Source organism: Dryobates pubescens, chromosome 27 (genome assembly GCF_014839835.1).
Source record: "Dryobates pubescens isolate bDryPub1 chromosome 27, bDryPub1.pri, whole genome shotgun sequence".
In the NCBI taxonomy this organism is placed as follows: domain Eukaryota; kingdom Metazoa; phylum Chordata; class Aves; order Piciformes; family Picidae; genus Dryobates; species Dryobates pubescens.
The window spans coordinates 10893101-10910120 of record NC_071638.1 but is presented as its reverse complement, the minus strand read 5'-3'; the positions used below and the strand labels follow the sequence as shown (position 1 = coordinate 10910120).

General features: G+C 44.2%; 1 protein-coding gene across 6 annotated transcripts in view; it reads left to right on the top strand.

Annotated features, from left to right (window-relative positions):
- FAR2 (fatty acyl-CoA reductase 2) overlaps window positions 1-17020 on the top strand; it is a 127883-nt gene that overhangs the window by 25260 nt on the left and 85603 nt on the right. Inside the window, exon 1 of one of the 6 annotated variants that reach the window (XM_054173832.1) lies at window positions 6892-6910. The exons of the other annotated variants lie outside the window; for them this stretch is intronic. The gene's annotated coding sequence lies outside the window, so the exon portion shown is untranslated. Of the gene's footprint in view, window positions 1-6891; window positions 6911-17020 lie in introns of those variants that run through there. 6 annotated transcript variants of the gene reach the window in all.

The following is a 17020-nucleotide window of genomic DNA, read 5'->3' as shown; positions in this document are numbered from 1 at the left end:
AGCAATTTCCAGCAGAGAAGACAGAACAGCTGCTTCTCTCCTGGCTCATCCTTTAGCGTCACTGATTTCACAAATCAAAGGCTACTACCTAGAGTCTTACTGTCATTAAATGTGCAGAATGAGTAGGTAACAAATCCAACGGCTGGAAATGATGTGGGATGAACTGTTTCAGTCACCTGTCATGCCTGCACAGCAGATGGAAGGGAAAAAGAGTGAGAAAAAGAGTGATTGCCTTTTTGAAACTTCAGAGCTAAGCCAAGTTACTTTTGATAGTAGCTGGAGAGCCTCTGTGAGGGGTGAAACCTGAAGAGCAGCCAGACAGGGACAGCTGGAGGCATTTCTTGAATACAGCTTTAAGGTGCTCCATGGCAGTGCGGTAGAAGAGTGGGAGGATTAATTACATGTTGTTAACAGGTCATAAATCTTTCGTAAAAAAATAGCTCCTTATGTGTCTCCTTAATTCTGCCTGGTCAGGTACAAGGAGTAGGAACATCTAGTGGTGTCTGAGAAGTGGACAGTATCCTGCTGTAACTGGCTTGCTGTGTAATACCATGTTTTTCCCAAGTGAGGTTTACAGAACGCTTTCTCTTTGGTCCCCTCCCTGGAAGAGTGTGTGTTGTACATTGTGAGCTTGTGGCTCTTCTTACTCATTGTTTGATTTTATTGAAGGGCAGATATCAAACAGATCTTCCCTTTTTACACATGTCTCCCTACTAGCAAAAGATTACAAACGCAGGGTATTTACATGGATCTTTGTTTTTTCCAGGTAAATACTATGAAAAGCTTGTGTGATATACTGTGTCATACTGGGAGCATCAAATAGGTTCCCACAAGTAATTGGAAAAGCTGCTATACAGGAATTATTGTTCTTGCTACAAGGTGTTAGGTAGAGCTAATTGGAATCTATTTTTCCCTAGATATCCATACTTTCCCTGTCAAGACTTCCTTCCAGCTACTGTTTTAAAGCAGTTGGGCTCTTCTGGTCAAGAACCATCTCCTTCCTTTATGTTGATACCTATGTATCAACACACCTATGTATTCCCCTATGAGGAGAGGCTGAGGGAGCTGGGATTGTTTAGCCTGGAGAAGAGGAGGCTCAAGGGTGACCTCATTGCTCTCTGCAACTGCCTGAAGGGTGGTTGTAGCCAGGAAGGGGTTGGTCTCTTCTCCCAGGCAACCAGCACCGGAACAAGGGGACACAGTCTTAAGCTGCACCAGGGGAAGTTTAGGCTGGAGGTGAGGAGAAAGTTCTTAACAGAGAGAGTAATTTGTCATTGGAATGTGCTGCCCAGGGAGGTGGTGGAGTCGCTGTCCCTGGAGGTGTTCAAGAGGGGATTGGACGTGGCACTTGGTGCCATGGTCTAGTCATGAGGTCTGTGGTGACAGGTTGGACTTGATGATCTTTGAGGTCTCTTCCAACCTTGGTGATACCGTGATACTGTAAATGATGAGTTCTGGGCTCCTGGCTGCAATTGGGCAAATGAGAATTTGAAAACAGGGTTTTGTTTAATCCACTTCCTGCATCAAGCAGACAATTTGTGAAACAGGTTAACAGAATGAAAAACATGGTTTCTCTGAGGGGAAAAAAAGTGTAAAAGGAGGAAAAAAAAAAGCAGGGGTTAATTTTCTGCCGACCATAATGCCACTTCCTTTGGGTTTGGATTTGTGTGGATTCTTGGAGAGCTGCAACTTTTCACCTTGGAAGACACAGTTTCACTCCTGTAAATGTATCTGCTAATAAACCAGGTCCTAAATCACCTGAATTCATAGTTACTTTTGTTAGTTACTGAAGCCTGAGTACACACAGAATACTAAATTGTTAGAAGGGAAGCTTGTTCAATGACTGAAAACCACAATATTAGGACTCTTCAGTTTTGTCTTTCCTCTGAGAAGAGCCTGCAAATTAAAGGTCTTCTTTGGGGAAGGAGAAAAGCCAACATATATAAGCATCCTCACACTTTGTGCACTTAGAAGCCATATCTTACTATTGTTTTCATTGTTCTTTTTTCTTGAAACACTGATGGATTTGTGTTTGTATAAAAACTCTGCCTGACAAATATTGCTGCTCTTCCTTTCCCACCCAAACACTCTACTTCATAAGACTGTAATTAAGGATGAAAGTTGCAGGGGGTATGAAGTGGGAGAGACTATGCATCCTATATCAGATATTTATAATATATTCTTCCACCCTTTTTTCTCCTGATGTCAGATCTCATCGATAACAAAGTGGTGAAGATCTTGTCACCCTCCACCCTTCCATATGCGTCACTGATTGTTACGCATGGTCTTGCCACTCTATGCCTTTATCAGCTGCTATCATCGCACCCATTATATCAGCCTCAAAATGTTAATCTTCATCTTGGATATTGTTGTACTGATTGCCTGCATCTGTCAGTGGCACAGTGACTTCCTTTTGAGAAGTGCATGGCATAAGGTCATGTTGCAGTACAGAGACGTGCTAGCACAGAGCCTAAGGGTGGGTCTGGTAACAGCAACCATCGGTCCCAAATCACAGGATCACAGAATATTAGGGCTGGAAGGGACCCCAAAACATCATCCAGTCCAACCCCCCTGCATAGCAGGATCACCTATACCAGATCACACAGGAAGGCATCCAGGTGGGTCTTGGATATCTCCAGAGAGGGAGACTCCACAACCCACCTGGGCAGCCTGTTCCAGTGTTGCATCACCCTTACAGAGAAATAATTCTCCCTCCTGTTTCCATGGAACTTCTATGCCTCAGCTTCTACCTATTGCCCCTTGCCCTGTCATTGGGCATCACCAAGCCGAGCCTGGCTCTGTCATCTTGGCACTCACCCTTCCTATAGTTCTAAACATGAATGAGGTCACCTTTTATTCTTCTCCCCAAACTGAAGAGCCCCAGCTCCCTCAGTCTCTCCTCATAAGGAAGATGTTCCACTCCCTTCATTGTTTTTGTGGCTCTGCACTGGACTCTCTCAAGCAATTCTCTGAGGTCCTTCTTGAACTGTGGGGCCCAGAACTGGACACAATATTCTAGATGTGGCCTCACCAGGTAAGAGTAGAGAGGGAGGAGAACCTCTCTCGACCTACTAACCACAGCCTTTCTAATACACCCCACAATGGCATTGACCTTCTTGGCCACAAGAGTACATTGCTGGCTTGTGGTCATCCTTTTGGCCACCAGGACCCCCAGGTCCTTTTACCCTTCACTGCTCTCCAGCAGATCAGTCCCCAACCTATACTGATCCATGGAGTTGTTCTTTCCCAGGTGCAAGGCTCTATACTTGCCCTTGTTGAATTCCATTCAATTTCTCCCTGCCTGGCTCTCAGTCTGCCTGATTCTCACTGAATGGCAACATAACCCTCTGGTGTGTCAGCAGCTCCACCCAGTTTTGTGTCATCAGCAAAGTTGCTGATGGTGCACTCTGTGCCCTCATCCAGGTTGTTGATGAATATATTGAGCAGTACTGGTCCCAGTACTGACCCCTGAGGGACTCCACTAGATAGAGGTCTCCAACTAGCCTCTGTCCTATTGACCACAAACCTCTGACTTCTTTTCTTCAACCAGTTCCCATCCACCTCACTACCTGATCATCCAGGCCACACTGCCTCAGTTTAGCTGCAAGGATGCTGTGGGAGACAGTGTCAAATGCTTTACTAAAAGCAAGATAAACCACATCCACTGCTCTACCATCATCTACCCACCTGGTTATGCCCATATAAAAGGCTATCTGGTTGGTGAAACATGACTTCCCCTTGGTAAAACCATGCTGACTGTTCCTAATGACCCACTTGTCATTGGAATGCCTAAGGACAGCACCAAGAATAAGTTGCCCTATTCCCTTTCTGGGGATGGAGGTGAGGCTGATGCAGTGGTTTGTTATCCTGCTTTTCCATGAAGGGAGAAAGTGATCCAGATGTAGCTGTTGGGAAGAAACTGCTCACCCCAGCAAGACAGGCTGCGGTAGCTGGACTGTGTGTGACAAACTTTGCATTACAAAGACAGTGATGTGTGGATTCAGCCACCCCTCTTGGGATTGCTTGGGAAAAAAAATTGCCTTTCTGTCTATCTACTTCTTGTGGGTGCAGCAGCACACACCCATGATAAGGCAGAGGTAATTTGGGGCACTTATGAAACCGTGGAGGATGTAACAAATACTCTTAAGATACGTGTGGACCAAACGAGTTTCAGACACTGTGTGAGCTATGGAGCTGTGTCTGTGTTTCATTGAGGGTTTTCAGGGAAGTGCCACAATCATTCTTTTTCTCCATGCTTCCACATGCCCTGTGAAGGGTTCAACTTGATCTGTTATTTTTCTCACTGTGCTTCAGGCATGATGGCATGGAGAAACAATGCAATTAGGGAACCTGCTCCCAGCATTTTCTTCTTGCTGCAGTCTCCTGTGGTGATACTCCTCTTGTATGCCATATCTGGTTTGGGGGAACCTGTGTGCTTAGTGAGGAAAACAGTGTTGGGAGACCTATACTCTGACAGTCTATAGTCAGCTAGCTACTTTGCTCAGCAGATACTTCCCAGATTTTAGATCTAACAGTTGGGAACAGGTACTTCATCTTTCAAAAACCTTGTCACTGAAAGCTATGCCAAAAATGAGTTTCTCTTCTGTAGCCTGGGCAGCAGTATACAAATGGAAATGAGTGGATAAATGTCTGTAACAGCTGACCTTGTTCCAGTGGAGATGAGTCTCACTCTACTTTTGTCTGATTGTTACTTCAGAAAACTGGTTATGTTATGGACTTAACATGTAGTGGTCATAGTTGCTATCACTATTTCTTTGCTGAAGGCCTTGAGACCCCATGCCTCAGCTAATAAAGCCTGTTAAAGGCATCCAAGTCCACCTGGAGCCTCTCAAGTGTTTATGGACTGGGTTTCCCCACCTCCCTGTTTTGGGGAGTGCAGTACAGGTGTTTGTATAACGTTGCAGAGTTCCTCCTGGCCGGAACTCTGCCACACACCATACTGGCAGCATCCTCATGCGCTTGGGTGAGGGTCTCTTTAGCCATGGAGACCATCTAGTCAGTGAAAAAGTGTCCACACAAATGAAGTGACATAACCATTCACCTTTGGCCTGTTGTTAGGGGGGGTGGGTGATAGGCAAGGGTGTCAGAATGGCGCCAGCAAAGCTGGTTACAACTGGTGGCACTTCAATCACTGTGTAAATACATGATGGAGAGTTAACCTGGGTGTGTTTGATGAGTGTTCTCTTTATAGATCACTCATTTCAGAGGAATGCTAAGAAGTAAAGATTTTTACATTTCAGATAATTAAGCACAAGATGTAACAGTCAAGGAAGGTTCAGGTGAGTTGTGCCATCATGGCTTTTACCTCAGAGCAAAGTGTGCACCCAGATGTACCTGCCTATAGCTGTCTGTGCAACAGCAGAGAGACTGCAATGGTGTCATGTTAATAGTATTTAAAGGTAGTATCATTGGAATCAAGATTCACAGAGCTGTACTTTATTAAAATTATTGCACTTTTGGAGTCTCCACTATCTCAAAGTAGTTGAAGGCCCATATATAACATAAGCCTATTGTTTCAAGAAGCCAAAGCAGCAGAAGCAATAGCACACAGTTTGTAAATGTTCTGTTGTCTGAAGGAATGTTTCATTAACACAGGAGATAGAGAAAGGGAGAGTCTCTTCACAGATTATTTAAGAGATTGCAGCTCATTATAGCATGTCTGTTAAATGTTCTCCACCTTGCTCCACCGCTGGTACTTGCACTGGCAGATAACAAAAGCCTGGAGATAAATGAGGCAGCTGTGTTCCTGTGTGGATGAGCTGGGAGAGGCCAGAGCCCAAGCAGTTCTTCCATGTTCGGGTTTTAATGCCCATCAGAGCAGGAGTAGGGAACACGTTGCAACTCGGATGCACAGGCTGGAAACTGTTTCATCCTTTGTTCTGGGTCAGTACTCCCAGTTCTGCTCTTGACAATGTCTCTGTGCAGCTGGGAGCTGGGCAGAAGGAAAAGGAGCTACTTCTGTAAGCCCTCCTATTCTTTTCCCTTCCTGTGCAAGCGAATCTTTTCTCCCAGCTGCATTTTTCCTAACTGAGCTGCATTTGTTTGCCTTGAGAGAATATTTTGTTCTTTTCTCACTGCCACTGCAAACACTCATACCCGCAGTGAAAGACTTCTTAGTGTGCAGAATTTACCCATGTAGTTGTACCCTTTTTCTGATCACAACATTTACCAGATTCAAATAAAGCTGTGAGGGAAAGTGGGGAGCGGGGGCAAGCATGGGGGGAAGGCTTTATTGTTTAAACTTTGCCTGAATTGCCCACAAACCCGATCCTGACAGTGCAAAGAGGAGGAAACGCCACCACCTCTGTTTTGTTTGCCAAAATCCCTGGCAGAGTCTGGCAAGATGTAGTTTTGTTTGTGTGTGCTGGGTTTTTCAGCTGTCTTTATAAAACTTTTCTCTGTGGTGTTGCTGGTGAACAGAGCATGCTGACATTCAGCAAGGGGGCCCAGGAAATTACAGAGGCACGGAATTCATCTTGATGGCTTTGTAAAGTAATGGTGTCATCTGTTCAAAGAATGGTTTGACTGAAATAGGGATTTAAAATTAGGGGTCTCCCTGGTCATGAAAACAAATTGTCTCCCTGTTGCACAGACCCATTTCCCTGAATGTAAACCAGTCAGAATAGAGTTGCCCACAGCTCAGAGTCTTTTGCAGCCCAGGACGTTGTACATATTTACATTTGTTTTTTTCTCTCTCAAATCACATCTAGTTTCTTCTCCTGCTGTAATATTTTTCATCCAAATCCTTTGCTCCTCTTAACTACAGGAGGATCAATCTGTTCCATGTCTGTTGCTTCTGTGACACTTGCTGGCTGAGGCGCTCTCTGTGCCTTGTGCAAGATTGCTGTTGGATCCAGATGAAAAAACAGGACAGCTAGGAGGTTCTCAGGTGAGGGTATGTCTGTGCTGCACAGTGGCCTGCTGGGTGGAGAGCAGTCACTGGGCTGGTACTTTGGTGTCACAGCAGGACGTTGGGAGCTTAGACACTCAAAGTGTGTTCCAAGGTGGCAGCACTGCACATGGGTGACAGGAGCAATGTTAATTAAAGCAGGGTGCAGCGCTGTCTAGAGCTGATTTTTGTCTCTGCTCAGGTTTGGAAGCAGCTTGCTCATAGCTAGACCAGGCGTGTTAGTTTTAGGCTATGCCTTTAAAATATTTTCACAGATCTTGAGTAGAAAAATAGTAAAATGTAAATAAATCACTACTGGGCATGAAAAGGAAAATAAAGGTAATTCTAAACAATCCCATTGGAGAGGTTAGGAACTTAAACTAGTTGTACCAAAGCAATTTCCATTTTCTGCTCGCTTCTTTGCCCTGGGAGAGGTACTAACTCCCTCCTGCTTGACCTTGGCTGCATTGTTGGCAGGGACCTGTTCTGTGGGCATGTCAGCAGTCTGTAGCTGTCATTCTGCAGATAAAAGGGTTCTGCAGAAAGCCAACCCTGTAAGTGGATGGTGTCTTCAGGGTACTGGCAGCACTGGGATAGCCTCGACGTATATGTGTTTTTTGGGGGAGAAGGGCTTGCCTGGTCTGTTGATTTCTTACACTGCTGCTTTGGGGGCTTATTAAAATGCAAAAGATCAGGGGTGTATATGTAACAGAAGAGCATTGTGTGAGGAGTGCTGTGAAGGATGATGGATATGGAATGATGCGTGGGGGGGTTTGTATTTTATTGCTTTGAAGACAAACATGCCCCTCCTCTCTAGCTGCATTCTGCTTACTCACTTGAAGAGCAAGGTCAGCTTTCATCCCTCATCTCTGTTCCTTTCTTCCTATACTCTAGGAGCATTTTAGAATATTCCTTGTTCACTGCCAGAGAGCTTCATGCTTGTCTTCTTAGCTTTGCAGTCACATAGGGCTCCTGGGTGCTTCCCATTACATCTGCTTCACTCCCCAATGCATTTTGAGCTGAGGCAGATAAAAAGATCTAATAACTGGGAAGGAAGGAGACCTGGAGAACAGGTCTTATGAATAATGGCTGAGGAAACTGGGATTGTTCAGTCTGGAGAAAAGGAGGCTGAAGGGAGACCTCATTACTTACAACTCCCTGAAAGGAGTTTGGAGTGAGGTCAGTGTTGGTTTCTTTCCCCTAGCAACAACTGACAGGACAAGAGGAAGCAGCCTCTAGTTGCACCAGGGGAGGTTTAGGTTGGATATTAGAAGAACCCTTCACAGAAAGGGTTCTTAAACACTAGAACAGGCTGCCCAGGGAGGTGTTTAAATGAGGCAGAGATGTGGTTCTGAGGAGCATGGTTTAGCACCACACTTGGTAGAGTTAGAGGATAGTTGGATTCAATCTTGAAGGTTTTTTCCTTCTGTGAAGGTCACAGATGTGCTAACAGAGTAGGCAGGACTGCCAGCAGCAAGGGGACATTGAATGGTCTCACATCTGTTTGTGTGACAGATTTTAAAGCTAGCCAGCTATCATGATGGCCACTCACATGCAGTTATACTGGACTTGCCCTACCTCATGCTGTAAGGGACTGCAGCTGATTCACTGCAGAGAATCACAGCAATTCAAGCACTTTTGGTGACATTAGATTTCTGAAGCGTGCAGCTGGTGCTCAGCGAAATGAGTGCATCTGCTGCATGAGAAGAGACAAAAACGTGCACCAACTGAAGACCACTTCAGAGTGGATCAAGGAGGGCCCACTGCAGAGAAGCAAAAGTAACATCTTCAGTGCTACATGAGCTGGTTTTGGACATGAAAGATTTTCAGACACCTCTCAATTAGATGACTGTTGCACCTTTTGTTTCCAGGCCATTGCAAAACACTGAAGAGGAGTTAGTGGTGGTGACACATGTCAGGTGGCTTGGAGATAGGGTATGAATCCTTGCTTCTGTTGAAAGCAGCAGTCTTTCACCACTGCACTGAAGCCAGGATTTTTGTTTCTTTATGTATTTCACCATCTGTTAATCTCAGTAAATGATTGAGAGAGGAAGCATTGCTAGTACTTGCAGTTACAGTTGAGCATTGTCCATGGGCAGCTGTAAGATAAGAGCAGTTTTCTCTCAGGAACTTCCTGGTCATTCGCAACCTTGGTGGCAGGTGATGGGTAATAATGTTGCTGTTGGGGCAGCCAGACAAATGAGCAGGTTTGGAAAGCTGCCTTGCCTGAACAGATGTTTCTTGCACAAAGAAAGTTGGGAACCCCCTTTGAGCAGGTAGTGTGACCAGATCACCGTTTTTAATGGCTTTAATTTTTGTGGCAGAGAAATCGACAATTTTGAGATGGAAAACTTTCCTTTCCTGCTGTTCTAATTTAATCAACAAGAAATGTAGCGAGCATGCAATCATGAAATACGTAAAAATGGCAAATTTGTCACAGCATTTTATCCTATTTCTATCCCTTGCCAAGCACAGCAAGAGGACTATTTTGATGAGGTAACGAGTATTTAATTTTGTGGTAATATTTGGAATAGAGAAATTCAAGGAAAGATTGAGAATACATGCTCAGAGGAAATGGAAATTATGAAGGAAATACATTTTTTTCAGCTTTCCAGTGTTTGAAGTATTTCTTTACAAGAGCCATATGCTGCCTATCTCTGTTGGCACTGGTAAAGGCAATACCTCGCTGTCTTGGGTACACTGCTACCAGCCAAACCTTTGCAGTGAGTTCTAACTGGCAGACCTGATCCCCTGCATCCCTCAGATGTCCATGGACAGTGTTACCTTTGCTGATGTGCGTGGATAGCCCTGGACTCAAAGCTCTGTGTATTTGCTGTCTGCAAACTGCTAAACACCTGGCCTGTGGAGGAGTTCCTTTGGTCTCTTTTAGGAGCTGGCATAGAACATTCTCACTCCTGTTGTTGCATTTCTGTGAGCTTATATGGTAGATACTGGGTTTGAGAATAGTGAAGCAAGGTTGAAATGATTTACTTAAGGATTAAATATTTATATTCTATCAGATTTTTTGAAGAGCTTCCTACTTAACTGTTCCCATAAAAAAACCCCACCAACAACTTAAATGAATCTGGGCCATTTAGAAAGATGTTCCCCTAGCACTGCCAAAAGATTAAAAGCAGCATTTTTCATGTAGACTTGGTTACACAGAAAAGCCTGGTTTCTCCAGTCCTACCTTCAGCATACAGGCAGTCTGAGCCATTTCACAGGTGGTGGCTATCCAGCAAATTAGAGCCATGGAAATGATGAAGGGAGTGGAATTCCTTATGAGGAGAGATTGAGGGAGCTGGGGCTCTTCAGATTGGAGAAGAGGAGACTAAGGAGTGACCTCATTAATGTTTATAAATGCGTAAAGGTTGAGTGCCGAGAGGATGAAGGCAGACTCTGCTCCACAATGCCCAATGACAGCACAAGGGGCAATGGGTGGAAGCTGAGGTATCTTTCCGTGGAAAGAGGAGGAAGAATTATTTCTCTGTGAGGGTGACAGAACACTGGAAGAGACTGCCCAGGTGGGTTGTGGAGTTTCCCTCTCTGGAGATATTCAAGATCTGCCTGGATGTGTTCCTGTGTGACCTGCTCTAGGTGCTCCTGCTCTGGCAGGGGGGTTGAACTGGATGATCTCTTGAGGTCCCTTTCAGCCCCTAACATTCTGTGATTCTATGAACGTCTTACTTCTAAATATAGGCATTTCTGAGCTGCCACAACCACAAGCTTAGGCTGGGATTCATTAAAGCAATTGACACAAGAGCATTCCCAGGCCTGCCTGAAGCTCAGCTCTGGGTGGTGAACACCCCATGTGAGGGAGTTTGAGATGATTGCCTCCTGAGCAGCTTTCCTGGCAGTAAACGTCAGGCTTCTCAACCTTCTTGAGTTTCCAGTTGAATGCTGTTGAGCCACTCTATATTTTCCCTCTATCAAATGTCTCCTCACCTTGCAGGCTGCTCTCCTTATCCTTCTATGATCTCTTCCCTCTCCTCAGCCTTAATGCAGTATTGGTGCTTCCGCTTCCCTTCCTGACGCTGGGCTAAATCCATCTCATTCCTCACTGAAGGGAGAGGCAGCCTGAGAACAGGTTTGATGCTACAAGTGATCTGAAGGAAACATTGCTCTGATCTCACTGTGCCTTAATGTTTTGCTGATTTTATTAAAAAAGTATTTTATTCTTTAGTATCTGCCAATTTTTCTCATGCCTCTGTTAAGTTTGATGAAATCTGGTTATATACCAAGCATCTTGAAATACCAACAACCTCCCTGAGAAGGAAGGGCTGCACGTCCAGGGTTAGTTTAGACGGCTGGCTTTCATTGTGTGTAGTGCTGTGATGTGCTAACCAGAAGGGCAGGTGAGGAAATCCTGTTCAGATTACAATTGTTCAGTGTTGGTTGCAGCTGAACACCAGTCTCTGTCCTTGCCTTTTGAAGTTAAGCATGACTTTGTGGAAGCAGTGGACAGTACCCACCTTGGCCAGCTGTGCTGGCAGTTTTGGCTCTTTTCACATTTAAAGTTAAAAGCAGTAGGGTACACAAGGCTCAGCCTCTACACCTACAGGACTGTTGTACCTAATATTGGAAAGTTATGAGTCATGTTATCATCCTGTTCCCATTTTCCTCCCTCCAAAGAGATCTGAAATGATAAGAAGCTGCATGCCTAATGGTGCCTTTGGAGTTTATTAACTTTGCAAGACAGGCCTTTTACGTTGTCTTTTTATGATTAGAAAATAATTTTTTCCCTGCAGATTTCTTGGAGGTCAGTCACTTTACTCATCCTCCCTTAGGCCCTGAGCTTCATTTAATCCCTAGCAAGCTCTGGCTGCACTTACAGTCACCCTCTCTTTTCCTGTTCTCTTGCCCTGTAACCTTCTGCCCCCTCTATTCACAGTTCCCCAAAATGCACAGCTGGTGTGTTAAACTGTCTGTCCTGTTAGCACTTCCTTGTTTCCTGCTTCTCACTCCAGATTTATTCCTCCTCCAGCTTAGTCTGGGATCCCTTCCTAAAACCATATTTGTTGAACACCAGGCTCTCTTTTGCCCAAAGTCTCCTAGTTTCACACCAAGTCCCCGTAGTAGGTTATTATCCTCAGGCTTTGCCCTCAGATTTCTGTTTTCTGTGGCATTGTTCTGTACTGCTGCACATTCTCAGGCCTTCTCTCCAGGATATAAACAGGTAACAGTAAGCCTCATTGTACTGTTACCAAAAATGGATGTTAAGAATTTTCTTAACAGGGCTGGTCCCTTCCCTGCAAGGGAATCCAAGCCCATTTGGTCTTTTGACCAAATATTGCCTCCTTTAATTATATATAGAAAAATAAAGGATACAGTGAGCATTTGAAACATGTATGGGAAGAAATAGTAAGTTCTTTCCTTTATTAATAACACCAGTAATAACAAAAACTACTGCCTAAATTCGGATGTGTGTGTGGACACTCTGAGGGGTCAGTGAGGAGCTGATTGTTACAGGCAGTTTTGAAAATGCTTGTCTTTTTACATCTCCACTATTTTTTTGTGGACCCCACTTACAGCTGAAGTTTGGGGAAAAAGTTGTAGGGGAGCACATTTACTTGATTATAATTTTGTGTGAATTTTCCTCACTTCCCCCTCTGGCTTCCTCCTGATGCCTATGATTTCCTGATTTCATTAATGGCCATCAGGATTTTACCAAGCAATATCCCAGCAGCTGTTTTTGTTTTTTCTGAGGAGCAAAGAAGGAGGATTTACTCATAGCTGAGCAGCAACTAAGAAATAGTTTTGTGCATGGTGTGAGACAGCCCCCTCTTAAAAGCAAGCCACCCAACACAGACAGGAGGGAAGGTCACACATAGAAGCCCTGAGCTGAGATACAGTGTTTAATGAAATGAAAGGAGTAGAATTATCTTAGCCTGTTGCAGAAAAGCACAGCAAAATCAGCAGCAGAAACCAGCCATAAAATGACCACTTCCACTCCCCAGCCCTGCAGCCAGTCCAGCTGAAAAGACCAACATCCCAAAACCAGCACCAGGAAGCCTCCCATGCTACAATCTGAGCTACAGCCCTATGGTGCTTTGCTCCAGCCAGCACCTTCCTTATACAGCTGGTGTGACAGCAGCCTGGTATTGACCAGGCATCATCAGATTCACTTGGCTAAACCCACGAGTTTTGCAGAGGTTTCTTGCTCTACAGTGTTCCAGATACATCAAAGGAACGCACCCCACAGCAGGCACATCCTCATCCCAGCCTGTAGGACTGGTGCTGAATGGGTTCTGTAAGAGAATGAAATTCACCAGAGCAGAGCTTTGCTCTGTTTTCTCCTGTTTAGGTTTCCAACTGTCTGCTGAATTATTTCTGTGCAACTTTGATCAGATTCTTAATTTCCAGGTGTCCACATCTAAATTAGGTGCAGCACTCTTTCTCTGCCTTGCAATGAAGCAGTGAGATGGAAAAAGCTTTGCAGGGCTTGTATTAGGAAAGAACAAAATAAGGGAGGAATTAATAAAACCCACAAACTTCTGTGGATTTGGATTTGTGTAAGGGCATCCAGGAAGCCTGCAATGGATAGAACTAGAACCCAGTTGTTGTAGGGTCTAGTCTAGCAAAAAGGCTATTCCTGAAGTAAAAGCCCACATAATGAGGTCAAATTAATTCTTGTAGTGTGTATTGTAGTAACTACAGCCAGGTATCCTGTGCCTTTAACAGTTATGAAAGAAGATGGACTTACATTCCCATATTCCTTAATGATGGCATTCCTCGAAATATGTGAGAAAGTCAGAGGGTGAAAATTTGAAGCTGTGGTGTGAATTGAAGTTACTTTAATCCAAATTTTACCCTAGTATGTTGCACTTAACAGAAAAAAGATGTGTTTAAAGTCATTTGATTGAAGTGTACCAGAGCTATTCAGTCTACCTGGAAACTCAGCTTTCACAATTTATTTTGGTACCATTCCTCTGCAGTCTTCTTTCACTGAAAATTTGAGTTCCGAGTTTCAATCATGCAGGGTTCTCTGTTTCAAAAGGCTTTCAAATGCTCCACCATTTCTGGTTTGACTTTAGGAGGAAAAGGAAACATGGAAAGGGGCAGGGGTGGGGGGCGGGAGGGGATACATGTCAGGCTGATGACCCAGGAAGGAGCATTTCATTGAAACTGCCCCTGGGAATGCTCTAGAGAAGGAGCAGTTTCTCTGTATGTATTTTAAATGTGGAATATTACAGAGCAAAGGGGAAAAAGCACTTATGGGAGAAGGAAAGAGAAGGAGAGAGATGCCCAGAGAAGCAAAAGTGTCATGGCCAATAGACAGACCGAGAATGAACAAGGCAACTAGTAAACATTTCACAAAGCCAAGAGAAAATCTCTTAATTTAATTTTCACAGGCCAGGGAAATATTTTCCCTTTAAAAAAAGTTTTCTCAGGACTACTCAGAAAAACAACTTGCTGACCAATAGCATTTTGCTTCTGGTATTTTGACACTTCATCATATCTTCAATGAAACCTTCTCTTTATATAGTGTCTGCCTGAAACTTGCATTATCTGTAATAGAATAGAATATGTGAGCCAAAACCTGATTTATTTCTTCTCTTAGCAATTGTAAGTCAGTATTCCCTGGCAGTTTTATCTTTATTGGAAAGATTTCCTTTCTCCAAATCTCATTTGTTCTTTTCCCCTACTGCAGTAGCTGTTCTTTCTCTCTTAATGTATGTGTTGAGTGAGGAGCAACGGTCCTTCATTCCCAACTCCCAGTGAGCAATTCAGGCAGCACCTCCTTGAATGTCCTTTGGCTGAAGTTGCCTTTTGCAGGTGTGCTCTAGGATGGTTATGCTTTCCAGAGCTCTTGGTTTCTTACTTTGTGTACTCCTTCCTCCTCACTTGTTGGTCCTTTTTGAGTGGGGCCAGAGTCATTGCAGTACAGTAGTAGCTATAGTTACTCTGCCTATGAATCTGAGCCTCTGTAGACTTAAGGGCCAAGTAGTTCTTCCTTCTCTTATGTTCAGTCTGGCGAGAGAGATGTATCCATTGAGGAGAGTCAGACACCCTTTCCATGAGTTTTTGCTGTCTTTTCACCTCCCCCCCCCCATTTATTTTGGGGTCTTTCCCCATACTGACCTTGAGGGAGCAAGCAGAGTTACTGACACAGGCAGCCAGGAACACCGGCTTTGTGTGCAAAGGAGCCACTGTTTACCCCAGCTTTCCACAGAAGCTTGCATAGAAATATGACTGGACAAAGAAGAATACATTTTGGGTTATCATTCTGATGAAACAGCACTTCAGAAAGATGTAAAAATCCGCTCCCAGGGTGAAAGGAACAGAACAAGCCAGTTCACAGGCTGTGGCTTCCAGAGAGTGAAGGCAAAGCTTTTTTCTTTCTGAATCAATCTTCCTGCTTGGACACTCCCTAATTTTAGTCATTCAGTAGTTATTTGGAGACTTTGCCAATGTTGGAAAGATAAAAATATTTCATTTGAGTTTTCATAACCCTATCATTAAGCAAGCAATGTTCACTTGATGAAAAGGAATTGTTTTCTGGGGAGCAGGTTGAGGCAGGAGCCTGAGACATCTCAGGAAAGCCTCTCTGGCCAAAATAATTACTAGATTCCACGGCAAGCTATTGTCCAGACCCAGGATTTGTTGCACTAAAAAGCCAGTTTGATTAGTGCACTAAGAAAAAAAATCTGTAGAGAAGTTGTGTAACCCCATGAACTCCCGTGGAGGGGCTGGGTAGAAGGGCTCGTAGTGACAGGATGAGGGGCAGTGGTTTGAAACTGGAGCAGAGGAGACTTAGGTTGGATATCAGGAGGAAGTTCTGCACAATGAGACTGGTAAAATGCTGGAACAGGTTGCCCAGGCATGTGGTTGAGGCCCTGTCCCTGGAGACATTAAAGATCAGACTTGATGTGGCCCTGGGCAGCCTGATGTAGTTGGAGTTGTCCCTGCTGACTGCAGGGGATTTGGGCAAGGTGACCTTTGAGGGTTCCTTCCAGCCCGGTGCAATCCATGAAGCTGCGAATGAAATTCAGTGAGTTTGAAGGTATTTTTATTTCTTTCTAGAAAGAGTTCTTTATGAAGCTTGGAAAAACTAGGTGCTTTTATGTCCATCTATAATGTTTAAGTTGTTTTTTGGCTAAACTACAGGATCATTTATACTGAGCTTTGATTATTTATTTCTCATCATTTTCATCAGTGTTAATGAGAACTGTTTCTAAAGCCTGCACTCGGGGATATTTGCCAGAGGTCAGTATGCCATTTTCAGCAAGCAAAATCTGAATGCCAGCTCAGGAAACAAACGGATCTTCAGCTATCCTTCCCCTTTTATGTGTTTGTCTACTTCTTCCTTGTCTTTCTCACAAGAGAAAATTATACAAACTGTAGTTCTAATCATAGTATTCAATAATTTGTATATTCATAGAAAAGTTTAACTTGGAAGGGACCTCAAAAATCATCTAGTTCCCAACCCCCTTGCCGTGGGCAGGGTCACCTTCCTCTAGACCAGGCTGGTCAAGGCTCTATCCAACATAATTCTAGAAACATGGAATAGTTCATCTTCCACCTTTGGCAATTTCTTTCTTCTTGGCCATCCTGGAGATGGTCTTGGCTTTTGCCTTTCCTTGTCTATAGGTCTGTTCAGTCTCCATGTCCTTCCCAAAATACTGGGCTCTTTTCTCCTGTTGACATGGGCAACATTTTTCAGCCCTTTTAAATGCATCCTGTCCCATCCCACAGAGCTGTGTAGATCTGCTGTGCCTCAATTTTATCTTCCTCTACCAGGCATGACATTTTGCTCACCCAGACTCTGCTATGCACCTAGGAAGTATCACAGTATCACCAAGGTTGGAAGGGACCTCGAAGATCATCAGGCCCAACCTGTCACCACAGACCTCATGACTAAACCATGGCACCAAGTGCCACGTCCAATTCCCTCTTGAACCCCTCCAGGGACGGTGACTCCACCACCTTCCTGGGCAGCACATTCCAATGGCGAACAAGTCTGAGGGCAGCACTTGCAGGTAAAAACTGTACATTTATATTCTTCTACAGTCATAGCAGAAATGTAGAGTATTTCCTCTGCTGAAGTTATGGCTTGCTATCCAAACATCTGCATATGGTCATCTGGACTTCAGTAATTAAGCAAGAAAC